Source organism: Taudactylus pleione, unplaced genomic scaffold, assembly GCF_031769625.1.
Source record: "Taudactylus pleione unplaced genomic scaffold, aTauple2 ptg000318l, whole genome shotgun sequence".
Classification (NCBI taxonomy): domain Eukaryota; kingdom Metazoa; phylum Chordata; class Amphibia; order Anura; family Myobatrachidae; genus Taudactylus; species Taudactylus pleione.
In genome coordinates, this window is record NW_028284719.1 from 1,398,676 (window position 1) to 1,417,715 (window position 19,040).

The window sequence follows — 19,040 nt, forward strand, 5'->3', positions numbered from 1 at the left end:
CGATAGGCACCACATCGTGTCCCGGATTGGCAAATCTGCCCTACAGCACGGCATAGATGCAATATACGACAAGCGGGGATGCGCATTGATATCGTGATCGTTAGTGAATACTCACGATTTGTGCATATTTGACATGATTTGTCATCACGATTCATCGAAATCGGCCAAATCGGTTAATATTTCGCTAATGTGTGTAGGCATCTTTAGCGATCTTCATAAGGATGACTTCTAGGTTGTAAAATTATTTCTGTAAAACTTTACTGACTGTTCTCAAATCTATCCCCAGCAAAACAGCTCCTTTTAACATAGAATGGTGGGGTGTTAACTACACCGCTGGTCCTGACTAGTATGCCCAGCTCTAGTAACATTTTGATAACTGGGAACACAGCCAGATTAGTTTCTGGTTTGATCCTGAGTTTTTCCATTCTTAACATCTGGACATTCTTTTGAAAAATAAAAATAAATGGTGTTTGTGGAACAGTACTATTAATAGCATTATTACATTATTACATTATTACAAAAAAAGCAGAACATTAACGACAATGACGTAGTAAAATCGAGATCAAACATGTCTTAATTAGAGATGAGCGGGTTCGGTTCCCAGAGAACCGAGCCCACCCGAATTTAGCATATCCGAGTCGGATCCAAGCAGGCTCGGAGGTTCCTGCCTTACTCGGTTCTCGAAACCATAGAGACGGAAATCTCGTGGTCGCGCGCTTTCGTCTCCATGATCAATGTAGTATATAAGGGACCACGCGACGGACACCATTTCCACTCCGGCTGTGTAAAGTGAACAGGGAGGGTGGGTAGTGTAGGGCTGGGAGAGGTGCTGGTGCTATCTGCTGTGTCCTGGGCTGGTGACTGCTGATCCATTCTGGTCTCTGGTCACGATGCTGTCACTGTCACTGTGCTTTCTGGTGATCCATCTGGGCTGTCTGCTGTGTCCTGGACTTGTGTGCTGTGTCCATCTCTGGGCCCAAGTTCTGGACTCCAAAATAATTTTTTTTTCTGTGTGTACACTGTGCATGCGTGTTAGGATTAACCACAGTAGCGCATAAGAGCCAGCCAGCAACGCAAGTTGCAACCTTGTGCTACCTGACCAGTCGTTCTTAAAAAAAAAAACAATTAAAGTGTCATATTTTTTTCTTGTTTGTGTGGGTGGGTTTTTGGCTTAACTGCAGTAGCGCACAAGATCCAGCCAGCAACGCAAGTTGCAACCTTGTGCTGCCCAACTCCAGTCATGCTCAATCATTACCCTGGGGCCAAGTTCTTCTGGAGCTGACAAAAAATATAAATCATCATTTGCCATTTTTTCTAATATTTTTGTGTGTGCGCACGACTGCACATGTGTGAATTTTGTAATCGCACCTTGGCTACACTATTGGTGATTGTGACACTGCTTCTAGACTGCAGAAAAAAATATGGAGGGCTGTCACATGACAGGAGAGCAAGGCCAAGAACCACATGTTGTAGCTGCCGCCAGCAGTGCAAGGCCGTCAACTTCCTTGACCTCTAGGAAGGCCCATGCCCCAGGGCTTAAGTCACGCCATCAATATGGTAAAGCAGGTTTTACTGAAATTAAGAAAAATAAAAAAATTGAAAGGATATTTGACTTTAGATAAACAAAAAATTGGCAATATGCCATTCACTACATGAAGTGGCAAGGAAAGGTTAAGGACTAGGCCTTCTTACTTTATGAAGAAGACTGCTGATTCTTCTGATAGCCCTTCTGCTTGTAGTAGTAGTGGTGGTGGTCCAATTAAAATGTGAAAGTTGTTAAGACAGCTCCGGAAAAACCAACTGTGTGCCCTGAGAAATCAAAATCACAAATCTCCAAGGAGAGTACAAGTGTGTCCACGGTTGCCCGACCTAAATACTAGTGTACTGGAGGATCCCCCAAGTTTCAACATTTGTGTGCCCTCTGTAAATGTGGGGAAGGGCAGTCAACATCTTGCACATGTAGTCATTAAGGATGCTTCTGTGGAATTGCACATGGAGGAGGAGGAGGATATTTTGGTGGATGAAGGCGCTAAGGATGATGAGGATGTTGATGATGTTGGTGATGAGGATGTTGATGCCGAGGATGTCCTTTGTGTAAGTAAGGCAACAGCTGTTGCCCATGGTTTGAAAAAGCCAAAGCCCATTGTTGTCATGCCGGGACAAAAGACAAAAAAAATCTACTTCTCACGTGTGGAATTATTTCCATCCCGATCCGGACAACAGTTGTCAAGCGATATGTGCCCATTGCCATGCAAGAGTGAGTAGAGAGAGGGACCTAAACCACCTAGGAACCTCCTCCTTGTTACGTCACTTGGAGCGCATTCATCAAATATCAAAGTGTATGTTGCCAAGTTCCAAAACTCAAAACGTAACAAGTCCAGTGTCACCTACCTGCTCCCTCTCTGTGAGATCCAAGTGCTTTCGATCTCCAACAACAACACCTGCATCATCAACATCCTCATTCGTCATCGGGAGTAGTCCTGCTGCATCCAATGTTGGTATTCCAAGTATGGTTGACTCCTCTCCTATCCGTGATTCCTCAGAAGGATCCTTGATGACTACACCTGTTGCTGCTGCTGCTGCTGCTGTTGCTGTAAGTGGATCTTCATCCCAGAAGGTGACCAGGAGGAAGACTACTTGTAGCGTATCCTCCAAAAAACAATTAACTGTTAAACAATCATTTGCAAGGGCAAACAAGTATGACAGCAATCACACAGTTGCACAGCGGATTACTGACACCATAACAGTATCCGCCATTATTGCAGTGGGTTTTCAACAGTTAATTCAGGTCCTGTGTCCTCGCTACCAGATCCCTTCTAGATTCCACTTCGCTAGAAGAGCAATTCCAAATCTGTACAAGGACATTAAAAAAAACCTTATTATTGTCCTCAGAAATGCTGTTGTACCTACTTTCCACTTGACCACTGATATGTGGACAAGTGGGACAGGGCAAACTAAGGATTACATGACTGTAATCTAGCCCACTGGGTACATGTATTGCCTACAACAGCAACAACAGCAGCAGCAACATGTCCCAAAAGACAGCTGATACAGAGGCAGGCTACTCTTTGTATAACTGGTTTCAATAAGAGGCATAAAGTGAAGTTAAATAAATGTAATCTGTCCTGGCCAACTGTGGAATATGTTGCATTCAAAACTCCAACTAATATCAAGTGACCTCCAGGTTTTAGCATCTTAACAATTTTCTTTAGATTTTTAATGTAACTATCTTGGTCTGTGCTGATGGCCCCCAAGAACAATCCACTAATTACACAGTCTGCTTGTGGTAGCACCACCGGGTCTGTGAGATTTTTCTTTTCAAAGTCACATTCCAAAATCTGCTTTATTGCTGACTTCAGCCTTATTTCTTTCTCCTCATGCTGGCCACTGAAAAATACAAACACAATTGACAATACATTTAAAAAAGTATAAAAGTGCAGGTCCTGCATTGATATAGCTGTATGCACATGTTTTCCACAAAATTGCCAATTAAGAGCAATGTACATTTTTTGTAGACATGAAAGTCGGTGGGAATGATGCTAGAGATGGGTGTTTGGGGATGTTATTTGCTAGGTGGGAGTTTTACTAGATACACATTTTCTTTTTGTGGAGCAGGATTATTTAATTTATTTACAGGGTGGAGTGGTCACAATTAAGAAAGTATACTGTGTTTTCCAAGGGGTGCAATGATATTGTGTTCCCAAAATTGGCAAAGAATATGAAGTTTGACCATTTTTCCATACTTTCAATGATTCTCCCATTGCACCTACAGATTATATAAAAAAAACCCTGCATTTTTAAGATAATGTCAACCATTTAATAACAAAAATGTAATTAAATTTTGTTGGGATAATCCTATATTTTTGGAGATTGTCGATCCTTACCACAAATAGTGCTGATTTGCAGGGGGTACTTTGGAGGTATGCCAAAGCTGCACATTGTGGATTAAAGATCTGGTCAATATCCCGGCGTGCGGGATGATGGTGCTTAAGGTGTCCACATACATAGCGATATTTTACCCAATCTGGCAGATTCCGACACATTGGAACCACAGATCATGTAAAATATGGCCAAATCCTGAGTAAATCGTGAGTCCCCACTCACGATCACGATGCGATGCGCATCCCCACTGGTCGCACATCGCATCTTCAGATCTGCCATGCAGTAGGGCAGATCTGACAATCTAGGAGGCAATGCACTGTGAAAGTCTGGATGCAGGAGAGATCGGATGAAGATCGTGTGCAGAGCTGCCGGGGAGAGTTTCAAGGGAAATCGTACACAAATCGTACACATCGGCTGATCATGTGCAGATCGCCATGTGTGTGGCCACTTTGAGAATTGCAGCACCAGAATCCTCACATATATCAGAATCCGGGCACTAGCATTCCAACCGCCAGCATCCCAAATGTAAGTAGTGGGGTTAGGGGGAATGTAGGGATAGGGCTTGGGTTTAGGGTTAGACACTAGAGGGAGGGTTAGATTTATGATTCAGGGAGGGGGATGTTAGGTTTAGGCACTAATGGGGGAGGTTAGATTTGGGCATCGGAAAGGGAGAGTTAGAGGTAGGGAGAGGGGGGAGGGTTAGGATACCGATCGATAGGTGTTGGTATCCTAACCCTGTTGGGTTGCTGGCTTTGGAAATTTGACAACCAGAATCCCGAGCACTTGCATCACAAACCCAACCTGTGGATGCTCCTGTCTCTGAGGCATGTGGCCAAATAAATGGTATACTATTGAATAAAACAGCTGCCTCAGGCATGCCCATGCCCCTGTAATGCCATGTCCAATAAAGACTGTCCCAGTGTCCTCACCTTCTGCTAATTAATTTGGCAAACAAGTTAGGCTAAACTAAGCAGTAAATGTAATATTAAAAATGGGGGTTGTCATAAAGTGGAACAAGAAAAAAAGTAAATAGGCGCTGTCTAGTGTCCAGTAATTTATTACCAAAAAATTATTATTTCCATATTAGAATAAATCGCAGATATTACACATATCACATATAATTTACAGCATATAAAATATACCAATTGGTCAATAAAAACTTCTTATAGGTGCAGCGCCAGATTTTTGTTGTTGTTGTCATAAAGTGGCTGTACTGTATTTGGACTTTGCAGTGACATTGTTACCCCTTCTCTAATATGCACTTTCAGATGGGTCCACAGAACCAGAAAAGTAGGTGTATGCCCAACTCACAGGGGTAGTTCCAAAGAAAGAAAATGCATCTGCACCATATAAAGGATGACTTCAACACATATATATATATATATATATATATATATATATATATAAAACCTCTTTCAAGTGCTAAAAGGAATTACATTTTAAACTCTTCTCATTATACCCCTATTTAGCTATTAAGGGCCTGATTCTGACTCAGATGATTTGTCTATGATGTATGCAAGTTTTTTTTTACTGCTCATGTATGTAATACATACCACGCATGCATCTAATACACACCACACATGCACCTGATACACACCACACATGCACCTAATACACACCATGCATGCATCTAATACACACCACACATGCATCTGATACACACCACACATGCATCTAATACACACCACACATGCATCTGATACACACCACGCATGCATCTGATGCATACCACACATGCACCTAATACACACCACACATGCACCTAATACACACCATACATGCATCTAGTACATACCACACATGCATCAAATACACACCACACATGCATCTGATACACACCACACATGCATCTAATACACACCACACATGCATCTAATACACACCACACATGCATCTAATACACACCACACATGCATCTGATACACACCACACATGCATCAAATACACACCACACATGCATCTGATACACACCACACATGCATCTGATACACACCACGCACGCATCTGATACATGCCACACATGCACCAAATACACACCACACATGCACCAAATACACACCATGCATGCATCTAATACACACCACACATGCATCTAATACACACCACGCATGCATCTAATACACACCACACATGCATCTGATACACACCACACATGCATCTAATACACACCACACATGCATCTAATACACACCACACATGCATCTAATACACACCACACATGCATCTGATACACACCACACATGCATCAAATACACACCACACATGCATCTGATACACACCACACATGCATCTGATACACACCACGCACGCATCTGATACATGCCACACATGCACCAAATACACACCACACATGCACCAAATACACACCATGCATGCATCTAATACACACCACACATGCATCTAATACACACCACGCATGCATCTAATACACACCACGCATGCATCTGATACACACCACACATGCATCAAATACACACCACACATGCATCTGATACACACCACACATGCATCTAATACACACCACACATGCATCTGATACACACCACGCATGCATCTGATACATACCACACATGCACCTAATACACACCACACATGCACCTAATACACACCATACATGTATCTAGTACATACCACACATGCATCTAATACACACCACGCATGCATCTAATACACACCACACATGCATCTAATACACACCACACATGCACCTAATACACACCATGCATGCATCTAATACACACCACACATGCATCTAATACACACCACGCATGCATCTAATACACACCACGCATGCATCTGATACACACCACACATGCATCAAATACACACCACACATGCATCTGATACACACCACACATGCATCTAATACACACCACACATGCATCTGATACACACCACGCATGCATCTGATACATACCACACATGCACCTAATACACACCACACATGCACCTAATACACACCATACATGTATCTAGTACATACCACACATGCATCTAATACACACCACGCATGCATCTAATACACACCACACATGCATCTAATACACACCACACATACATCTAGTACATACCACACATGCATCTAATACACACCACGCATACATCTAATACACACCACGCATGCATCTAATACACACCACACATACATCTAATACACACCATACATACATCTAATACACACCACATATGCATCTAATACACACCACGCATGCATCTAATACACACCATACATGCATCTAATACACACCACACATGCATCTAATACACACCACGCATGCATCTAATACACACCATACATGCATCTAATACACACCACACATGCATCTAATACACACCACGCATGCATCTAATACACACCACGCATGCATCTAATACACACCACACATGCATCTAATACACACCATACATGCATCTAGTACATACCACACATGCATCTAATACACACCAATCATGCATCTAATACACACCACACATGCATCTAATACACACCACACATGCATCTAATACACACCATGCATGCATCTAATACACACGTTGCATGCATCTAATACACACCAATCATGCATCTAATACATATCACACATGCATCTAATACACACCACACATGCATCTAATACACACCACGCATGCATCTAATACACACCACGAATGCATCTAATACACACCACACATGCATCTAATACACACCACACATGCATCTAATACACACCACGCATGCATCTAATACACACCACGAATGCATCTAATACACACCACAAAACAAAAAATGCCACTTACCTGGTCGGGAGTCTCCAGTGGTCTCTGCTGCTCCCAGTGGCCTCCCCTATCTCTTCTTACTGGAGAGGGGGCTGCTGGGAGTCCAAGGGGTTCCTGGGAGGCTCCAGGGGCTGGTGGGAGGGGAAGGGCTGCTGGGAGATGTAGTTCTCCCAGCACCCATTCCGGGGGGCCACACAAAAACTGCGGGGACACACTGACAGTGGGACACACACACACACACACACACACATACACATACACACATTCATACACACATACACCACAAACACTGACATACTCACCACTGCTGCAGAAGAGCCGACTCCCGACGCTGGATGCAGAAGAAAGCGCTGCAGGAGGTAAGCAATTAAGGACTAATTAAGCTAATTGGATACATCCAATTGCAGAATTAGTCCTCAGAGGGGGTGCCGCAGGAGTGTGAGAGCAAGCCCCAGTGATTTTACCTAAAATCATCGATTTTAGGAAATACACATGCTCAGGAGGTGCGTGGAAAAAACCTCCCAGAGCGTGTTTTAAAAAAAACACGCACCTAATAGAATAGCAGAAAACCCACACCTGCAGGAAAAACCTCGCAGGTGCGGTATTTTTGCTATTCTCGCACCCTATTAAATATGCCCCTATGTGTACAAGAGAAGTGCTTGGGTTCCTCTACCACTATTATCAAGGTGAGAACAGTGGGTGAAAATATATTACAAGGAGATTGTGGAGATAACATATAAGACATATGACCTCACTATTCCCATGTCACATACTGTATGCTTCCCCACCATTCTTCTCTTTAGTCATACATGGACCAAACATCTCTTATGAGGCATTGTATGGCAGATTGGAAGAGCAGAGATAATCATGGGACAGTTTCTCAAAATTGGGACAGTACAGTTGGTAGAGGACACTTTTCTGTACCACCTATTCTTTCAACTTGGACTACCTGATTGTTTTTTTAAGCTTTAACACTGCTTGTCTGAATCCTGGAATGTTGTTACTTGTTTTGAAGAGGGATATATACTACTGACCTCCTGATAATCTAAGCATAATGACCAGTCTAAGCCTTCCTCCCTCCAACCAGTCCTGACAATCATTAGCCACAATCAGCAGTGTCAGACTTAAGGACAGAAACATCAATAGTTTTATTATAGTCCTTGGGGAGGTTATTGTAGTACCCTGGGATGGCAATAAACACCCCTTCAGGATTATAAATCAATTTAGTAATTGAAATCTGATTGAGGAACTGATAATGGTGACAAATGCCTTATCTACTGATCTGTAAAAATCACAGGTTGTTGGTTATATCATTCAAAAAGCAGTTTGTTTTATTCTTCTCTTAACCATTCACTCCAGTGCATTTGACTATTCTTCCTGTTCTCCTCCTGACAGCAAATTATTTTATTACTCTGCAGATTCCCCAACCTGGATTGTTTATTGACTGCTCTCTCATGATGCCAACCCTGATGCTTGCTAGATTACCATTTTGCTCTTTAGCAACCTTTTTTAGATACTTTTTTCACCTTCCTGTTATTGCCTGTCTCTGAACTGTGATATATACTGTATATACACTGTAACATTACAACCACCTGCCTAATATCTCATGCCACCAAAACCAGCTCTGACCCATAAAGGCATGGATTCCACAACACTTGAAGATGTCCTGTGGTATCTGGCACAAAGATGTTAGCTCAAGATCCTCTAAGTCCTGCAAGCTTTGAGGCTCGTACACCTTTCTCCAGTACATCACATATATGCTCTATCAGATTAAGTTAACACCTTAAACTCTTTGTCATGTTCCTCAAACCATTGCTGAACAATTGTTGCAGTGTGGCAGGGCACATTATCCTGCTGAAAGAGGCCAATGCCATCAGGGAATACTGTTGTCATGAAGGGGTGTTTTTGGTCTGCAACAATGTTTAGGTAGGTGGCATGTGTCAAAGTAACATCCACATGAATGCCAGGACCCAAGGTTCACCAGCAAAACATTGCTCAGAGCACCACTCTGCCTTTGCAGGATTGCCTCTTACCATAATGCATCCTGGTACCATCCCTTCCAGAGGTAAACATAGCACATGCACCTTGTGATTCACATGATGTAAAAGAAAACACGATTCATCAAACCGGACCACCTTCTTTCATTCCTCCAAGGTAAAGTTCTGAAACTCACATGCCCATTGCAGATGCACAGTGTACTGAGTGTTTCTGAGTACCCAGAAACCCACCATTTCTGCCGCTCAGTGGTGGCTTCAGTAAATGTAGTGTGGACCGCAATGAGTGTGGTCCGCACTACACAGTAACAAACACATGCCTCCAGCACTGTGTAGTACACTCATACTACCCGGTGGCAGTGTGCTTGTTTTAGCAGCCAATGAGAGTCAGATAGACTCTCATTGGCTGCTGCATCCATGGAGGGAGCCGGGCTGGAGCTCATTGAGTCTGTGATGGGAGAGCTGTCATGACATCTCTTCCAAAGTGCAAAGCGGGCCTGTAAGATGGAGGAGTGGACAGCGGCAGGTGCGGAAGGAGCGGGCAGGACATAACTAGGGTACTGCAGCTAGTGCCATCGGCCGCTGCACTGATGATGATGCCCATGAAGAACAAGCTGTGTGCTGACACTGTGATGCCTGAACTGAATGAGGTTGCACTGCCTGCGCATGACTTTCAGACTAATCAGCACCTAGGTAAGGGGAAGGATTGGGGGAGATCTGCACTTTTTGGCTACTGTGCTTTCAGGCAGCATATGCAGCACTGGCTTGTCTTGTCCCACTCCCTGCATTGTGCTGCTGTTGCTGCATCTGAAGATGACTCTGGGACTCAGTGAACTCGGAGTCTGTGACGAGGAGCTGCTCATGGGGAAGTGAAGAACTTTCTTCTTTCTACTCCAGCTTATGCCCGCCCGGCTCCGTTATCCCTGCAGTATTGAGATCCCACACCACTCCCACCCCTCCCCTACTCCTGAGCAGAACACATATATCAATAAAGTTACTTTGCAGTAGCTACAGGACCTCACCCCACCTGCTGTCTACTCTTATCCCCATCATACCCAGCACAACAACCAGGGAAGCAGCCCTCATTCCAGGATGTGTGTATGCCAAGCCAGCTAGAAGGTAATGAGGCTGCATGTATAGCAGATCTCACTGGTGCCCAGTATAGCCGGTTACAGGTGACTGGTGGTGGGTGGGGCTCATTACTAGGCAAATTAGCGATGTGCAGACACCTGTCTAATTACCCCAACTCTAATGCAGGAGTCTGCTTTAGCGGAAGGGGATAATTATCCTATGATCTTCATTAGGGGAGGGGGTCATTAAAAATGGGTCTACATTAAGGGTGGGGATGGTATACAATTGGGAAGCTGGCTGCCTTAATACTGGTAGCCGGCTTCCCGACTGTCATATCCTGGTGAGGGTGAAATGCCGGGCATCTAGATGTAGACGCCTGACATTTCCTCGATGCCGGGAGACCGGCGCCCGGCATCCCGATCGAAGGGATGCCAGGCGCTGCGAGCGGACAGCCACCTTAGGTTTAGGGCACCCAGGGGGGACTTATTGTTAGGCACCCCCCTGGGAGGATTAGGGTTAGGCTAGGGTGAGGGAGGGTTAGGGTTAGGCACCCCCGGGGGGGACTTAGGGTTAGGCACTTGGGGGGAGGTTAGGGTTAGGCACCCCTAAGGAGGGTTCTAAGGAGGGTTAGGGTTAGGGGGTTAGGTTAGTCAATACTTATCGACGATCGGGATTTCCAGCGCTGTCGGGCTTCCACTGCCGGGAACTCTGCTGTGGTCAGGCTGCCGCTGCTGGGAATCGGCTGGCGGTATTTCATACCAATTCCATGGGGATAATTAGTAGTTGGTAATTAGACAAGGGTCCGCCTAAGGGTTGGGGATCTTTAGACAATTAGTGGTAGGATCCTTAGACATGTATTATACCCTCCAACTGTACTGTTTTTGCCTGTACAGTACCATTTTTAACAGTCTGTACCACCAATGCAAGCGATGATGGGCTGCTCCCAGGTTCTCCCCCGCATCTACACAGTGCGGGAGAGACTCTGGGGACAGCGCAGCATCTTCAGGAGTGCTGGGCACACCCCCAGAGTGATGAAAATCAGGGTGTGCCGTGATGCTGTGGCTTTCCACATTAGGTCACTTCCCTTTTTAAGCATAATTTCTTATACCTGCACAGGGCACCAAAATGTCTAGTTACGGCTCTGGGAGCGGGGATTCAGGTAAGTGTTGTTTTTCCTTTTTTTGTGTGTGTCTTTGTCCTATTTTTATAAAGGGCACTGCATAGGAGGACCACTACTGGGGGCACTGCATAGGAGGGACTACTACTGGGTGCACTATATAAGGGGCACTGCCTAGGGGGGAGCACTACAGGGGGAACTATATAAGAAGCATTACTGGGGGCACTGCATAGGGAGACTACTACTGGGGACACTATATAAGGGGCACTACTGGGGCACTTATACTGGGGGCAACTACTGGGGGCACTGCATAGGGGGGACTACTACTTGGGGCACTATATAAGGGACACTACTAGGGGCACTGCATAGGGGGGACTACTACTGGGGCACTATATAAGGGACACTACTGGGGGTACTGCATAGGGGGGACTACTACTGGGGGTACTGCATAGGGGGACCACTACTGGGGGCACTGTATAAGGGACACTACTGGGGGCACTGCATAGGGGGGACCACTAGTGGTGGCATTAGATAGGGGGTCATTAAAAGTGGGTCTACCCTCAGTAGTGCGCCTTATACAATGCCAACACTAGTGGTCCCCCCTATGCAGTGCCCCCAGTAGTGCCCCTTATACAGTGCCCCCAGTAGTGGTCCCCCTATAAGGGCACTACTGAGGGCACTGTATAAGGGGCACTACTGAAGGCACTGCATAGGGGTACCACTACTGAGGGCACTGCATAGGGGTACCACCACTTTATTTGCCTGCTGCGGTCATGTTTTTTAGTGATGGAGGTGTGTGTGTACCCCATCATAGGCTCAGTGGTATATTTTACTGGAGTGGTCTTAAATCCTGGGTAAGCTGTATCTATCTATCTATCTATCTATCTATCTATCTATCTATCTATCTATCAATCTATCTATTTGTGTCTAGATGTTTTTTCATTGGTTCGGTAACCAAGAATTTGGAACCCTCCTTTCAAAATCTTACATTTGCCACTGCATTGTAGGCACTTTTGGTGGTAGACAGGGGTTAGCATGGGCACTCTGACCAGTCTGCATCTATGCAGCCCCATATACAACAAGCTGCAATGCACTGTGGGCCTGATTCAGAGATGTATGGTGGTGTTATGAGTTCAATACATGTTTAATATCTGCTCTGAGTGCCGCTGTCTTCTTTATTCAATTTGTATGCTGTAAGCAGAAGGCAGCTGAGGTAGTTACAAGTTGGACACCATGTAATTGAGTGCCGGATCACTTTTTGTTGGTATATATATATATATATATATATATATATATATATATATACTGACTGCGTTAGCTTGTTGTAAACTTCTAATACCCACTTTAAAGGGCTGATTCAGAGGTGGACGCTGTCCGGGTTGATGCTCCATTTTCGGCTTCAGTGAAGCCGGGAAGTAATACAAATGCTACAGATAGTGTGGTAACGAGACACCCACCTTAGATCTGCTGCTTGCATTCCAATACACAGCATCACTAAAACATTGCAACCAATGCGCCGAGCATCGGACACCTGAACAACCCTCAGGTTGCTCGGAATGTCCACCTCAACTAAGCTGCTGAAGTCAGTAAATCTACATCTGAAGATGCAGTCAATGGCTTTAGCACTCCCCAAAAACGGTGCCCCCAAATGCTTGCAGGTTGTCAATCAAACTGCAAGTTACTTCACACTTTGATCGACGTTAGCACAGCATTACAGCACATGTGCACTGCGTCTCAGATGCATTTTCAGTCCACTAAACACCAGTCCTTACCTTGGAGTCGGCTGAGATGCAATGTGCAAGGGGGGTGTGGAGATGCTTTAGGTACAGTTTGGGGCTGCTAAAGGGATGTATGGGTCCATGCCCTGCACACCCTGTACACCCTGTGTACACGTCTATGCCCATATTGTAATATTAGATCATATAATGTATAAAAAGCCCCATTGAACAAAACATTACATCAACAGCCCCCTTATTTATTTTTGGGAGATCACATTCCAAAATGAACAGCCGCTCCCGCTGATAGAGAAATGCAACTTTAGACAAATTTCCATTAATCCACTTATATATTAATGGGTGTTTAGATGTGTGTGAATGCTACATATACTTAAATACCCATAGAAACATTAATGATCTATATACAGGGATCTGTATAATAAAGTTATTATCCATACATCCAGATACTTTTCCAAATGCTTTAAACTATTAGGGCTCATTATTATTACACATTTGGAAAAGGGTCAATGTGTAATTACTGTGAGTAGATAAAGATATTTGTGCAGAAACTTAACTCTTCTCCTTCTAATTGTGTAACATATTGTGATGTGTGATTCCAATCATAGGCTCCTGTACGTGTGTTCACCCATCTGTTCAGCTCCATAATGCATTCCTCATTGGATCTCAGGGCCTGATTCAGAGCCGGATGCTATTTGCGGACGGTCGTTCTGAAAAAGGGGCCGGATATTTAAATTAAACGCTCGCTCTTTGCGGTCTGTTGACGCCTCTATGTCTGAACGAGTGAACGAAACATGCGCTCACTATTTTGAAAAAAACGCCCCCTGGCCGCTCGCATCCTACGTCATCTCCACTATTTATTAGATTAATCGAGTACATCAAACGGCGTATGAACTGCTCGCTATTCTTGCGGTAGCATTTTCCTACCGCAATCATGCGAGCAGTTCAGACTAAAAGACAACCAACTGACGTGGTCAATGACGCTGCTTAGTTAATTATGCACACCCTTAAAACGGCCGTTTTAACCGTTTGGCACGCCTGCGTTCGGATCTCCACTCTCCGTTTTCAAGCACCTTCCCCTGTTACCACCCACAAACGCCTCATTCTGTCACTCATATTAGCAGGCATTCGCTATTTTGCGAGCACACGATTTCCGACCGCACTGACTGGTTCACGCATGCGTATTACAACCCATACGCATGCGCAGATGTGCGAACATCGCTCGGAGCGTACGAGCGGCCGCTTACGAGCAGCTCTGAATCAGGCCCTCAGTACATAGATGTCTTTGAAAAATTCACAGGCTGAATAGAGATAGTGAATAAAGGATCCAACACTGATGTCAATCCCAGTTTCTCCAGTAATGTGACCTGCAGGGAAAGATACCATTGATTACAAAATGTTAACATGTTATTTAACAGCTATTCCACAAATCATTCTAAATTAAATTTTATGAATACACTACGTATGTCATAATGACTGCTGTTGTTACTAATTAATAACCCTCAGCAAATAACATCAATGGGTTTTTAAACAATATAAACCCTCTGAAGAGTTTAAAAAAAAAAACATCAATAATTAAAATGGCACTTTTAATAATTGATTATGGGCCTGATTCACTAGAGAACACAACTACGAATGCAATAGCGATTACGCACGCAGTTCAACTGCGATAGTACGCTAATTCACTGTGATCTCAATGCTATACGCAGCACTACATAAGGACGCCCACCTTACCCTACACATCCATTATGTTTAGCAAGACTGCAAAATCATCGGTACAATCGATTACCATCGCAGCCTCACGCACACATGCACAAGCCCTGACCTTACTCAGAAATTGCTATCTTCCACGCACGCTATTAGGCTTCAGGCTGCGTAGGCCATTGCAGTGGATAATTAATGCACGCCCCTGCAACGGCGTTGAATCTCACTGACACGCCTGCGTTTGCCTGACCCCACCCCCCCGTCACAACCCACAAATGGCTTTTCCTGTCATTTACTCTGCAAAGGGTCTGGGTAGTCACTGCGTTCACAGTCCCGATTGCAATGGCTAGTTTGCACATGTGCACTGTGATGCGTATGCTTGCGCAGTACGCAACAATCGGCCAATTGCACGCATAATCGCAGTTGCGTATGGTAGTCAATCAGGCCCTATGTCCATACACTCGACACATATAAATAAGCATGCCAACACCATGTGATGCTAAATGTCATTACAGTATACTTAAAAACCAAAGTAATGATCATGGTACAAGCGGACGTGGTAGAGAAGTGTGAAGTAGAGATTAACATACAATAATTCCTGCCTGGGTCCCCTTTTGATTTTGAAAGTTGAAAGCTTTACAGAGTAGTTGTGTCTATTCATCAACACTAAAATAATGTTTTTAAGGACATTTTCCTTAAATAACGTTATTTTAGTATTCATGATGACACTTAGCACAGTAGATAACACTGATATCTCCTTGATAAGTCCCCCTGCGTTAATTTCCACACTCCCCATACATTAGTATGGAGATATGGAAATTATGGTATTCATCAAATTCCGAAAATTATGTATTTTCGGAATTTGATGGAGGTACTATCCGCCACTGTGAGGTGGCGAATAGCCGGTGAGACATACCTGCGGTCAGCTGGACAAGTCCCCTGCAGCTCTCTCCAGCGCTCTGGTCCCTCCTCTGGTTCCGGTGGTTACTCGCACACTGTGTTCTCGCAGCAGAACACAATAAAGTTAAGAAAAAAAAAACGTTCTTTTTTTTCTAAACTGTACTGTGGTGTGCTGGGAGACCACGTGTCAGACCAGCAAGACGAAGCCGGAGGCTGCTGCGCGGGCAGGTAAGTGCGGGACGGGGGGAAGTTAGCAGAGGAGGAGGGGGTAGGGGGGCTTGGGGGTACACAAAATACCGCCTCTGTAGGTAGTGCTGCGCATGCGCTGGGTTTACGAATGTAACAGTGCATGCACAGCACTGTTTCCAGCTGTGGTAACTTAGAGTAGAGAGGGAAAAGTATCTATTTCCCGAAATGCTGTCACCACAAAAAGGACAGCTTTTCGGAATAGATACTGATGGAGAGGAGAAATGATGAATTCCTCCGGTAATTAGGTAGAACTCCATGCGAGTTCTAAACCTAATTACCTCCATCGAATTTTAAGGTATGATGAATAGGCCCCTATAGCTTAAAACAGATGGGGAACCTTTTTTCATCTGAGGGCCATTTTAATATATATAACATTATTCACGGGCCTGGTGCAGTCCACGCCCCCTCCATGTGATGTCACACGGGGCTGGACCACAATTGCCGGTGATTACAGCAATACCCAGGGCATCCTGAGGATGCTCCGGGGAGCCTGAAGGGCAGCACTGTGACCGTCTGAAGCATCCTAAGGATTCTCCAGACAGCACTGCTGCATAGATTCTGGTTGAAGGGTGCCAATCTAGGCACCCTGCTAGCTAGGTGAGGCTAGCAGAAAAAAAGCTCAAAAGGCCACACCAAATAATTCCAGGGGCCTTATACAGCCCCCGGGCCAGAGGTTCCCCATCCCTGGCTTAAAAGATATTTTTTACTGCCCCCGATGTGATCTGTGACATAGTAAGGGACCGGATAACTGCTATATGCTTTCTTCATCACTATACTTAGATACCTTATCTAATGATAAGATCACTTACACTAAAGTTACAAAGAATAATGTGTTGAGAGTAAATTACTGTGCATGACTGCTTCATTATCCATTGGTTGCTATCTTTACAATGTTTTACAACTCGGTAAATGGGAATCACTGCATGAATTGCTCAGTATTTTTTTATTTAAATAAAGCTGCATGAGCACTATGTAATAGGCAATGTGTTATGAGCATGGCTGAGCAGGTTGTGGAAGATAGAGTAAGCTAGATATAGATTATAGGGTGAATCTGGATTTTGTCCTAAGGCAGTCTGATTACACAGCCTACTTCCAGCTACACCATTCTTACATAGGACCCTATATATTACAATCTACATTTTTAATGAGGATGCGATAATAGCTTTACTCCTAAATTCACTCATATATTCACAAAGGTTTAGTAAGGATCTCTTGCACGGACACAAGCTCCATTAAGAGCCCATCCCAGTGAAAAGCTGGAAGCAGAAAGAGAGGTTGCACAATCCCTCTGCTTCATGGTTTGGGTCTCCCGCTGTTGAGGTGCATGTACGGTTGTTGGCAGATGCAAGCATCATCAGGGGCAATGGAGAAGGATCTGGAGGATCTCTCTCTGGTAAAATGTACAAAAAAGTAGCCAATTGGCTTCTATAGTCTAAAGTCATCTTCATATGGCATCAGCGGGTGAAACCAAATTCAAAATGTTTCGCATTTTCAAGCTTGGTTAATCCAGCTGCATTGTAGCCCCCATAAAAACCTATGGGGTCTGCTTTGCAGTCAGAATTTGAGGGACCTCAACAGAGAAAGGCGATATCTGCTGTGGTCCCTCCTTGTTAAATCCTTAAAATAAAGTAGACATTGCAGCACTCTCACAACTAATCACATAGGACAAGTTTAGAATAGATGTAGTGTAAATTGATTTGCCAACTTACAGTATAGACAAATACAAAATGTAGAAAATATGTAACTTTAGTTGTAAGATAAAGTGTAGCATACATACCTGCACTGAAAACATGATGAAGTTTCTCCATGGGATATTTTATTGATTCATCTGCAAAGACCATACCTGACAAAATAAGTGTCCAGAAACATTCTTGAATCCATCCCATGTACATGGTAGAGCTTATGGGAGCTAGAATCCATGTTGTATTTTTTGTATTACAGACAGGGTGACACTCGCGTCTTTGTTACTGTTCTTGACTGGCCCGAGGAGTTCTGTTTTTATATATATGCTAGATTCCAGATATTTAAATTTATTATCAGGAATTTCAATATTATAACAGGATTGTTTGTCTGATTCATCAGTTGGTCATGGGAATACAAATAATGGCATCATAATCTCCTAATGTAGAATAATAAAAATATGTATTTCTTTTTCTATATATAAATAAATAAATTGCCATTGTTTTAATATATTACATTATAATATTTCCAGAAAAATATATACCTAAAACTAGAGATGTGCGGATTGATTTTCCTGAAATACTACCACACCTGAATTTAGGAGTTCCGATTCAAATGGTGTCACGGTTCAGTTCTGCAGTCAATTCAGAATTCGGATTAAAAACCAAACTTTTTTGGATTGTATGTAAATAGGTCCAAATTACATGATTTAGCTGTCATCAATTTTTTTAATCAATTTTTATTGATTTTTTTAAATGATTTCCATCTATTTTTAAGGAGTCCAAAATTGAACCAAAACCTAATCTAAACTAAACCTCTTGAGGGTTGGTGTTGCCAAAACCAAAACGTGATGATGAATTAGAACCAACACATGGGGGCCCGCACACATCTCTACATATGAAATTAGCCCTTTAAATTCAATATAAACAATACATTCACCATTTGGCCTTTTAT

General features: G+C 43.7%; 1 pseudogene; it reads right to left on the reverse strand.

Moving 5' to 3' along the window:
• Positions 1-257: 257 nt before the first annotated feature.
• On the reverse strand, positions 258-18,326 carry LOC148509616 (indolethylamine N-methyltransferase-like; annotated as a pseudogene).
• Between the last annotated feature and the right edge of the window lie 714 nt (positions 18,327-19,040).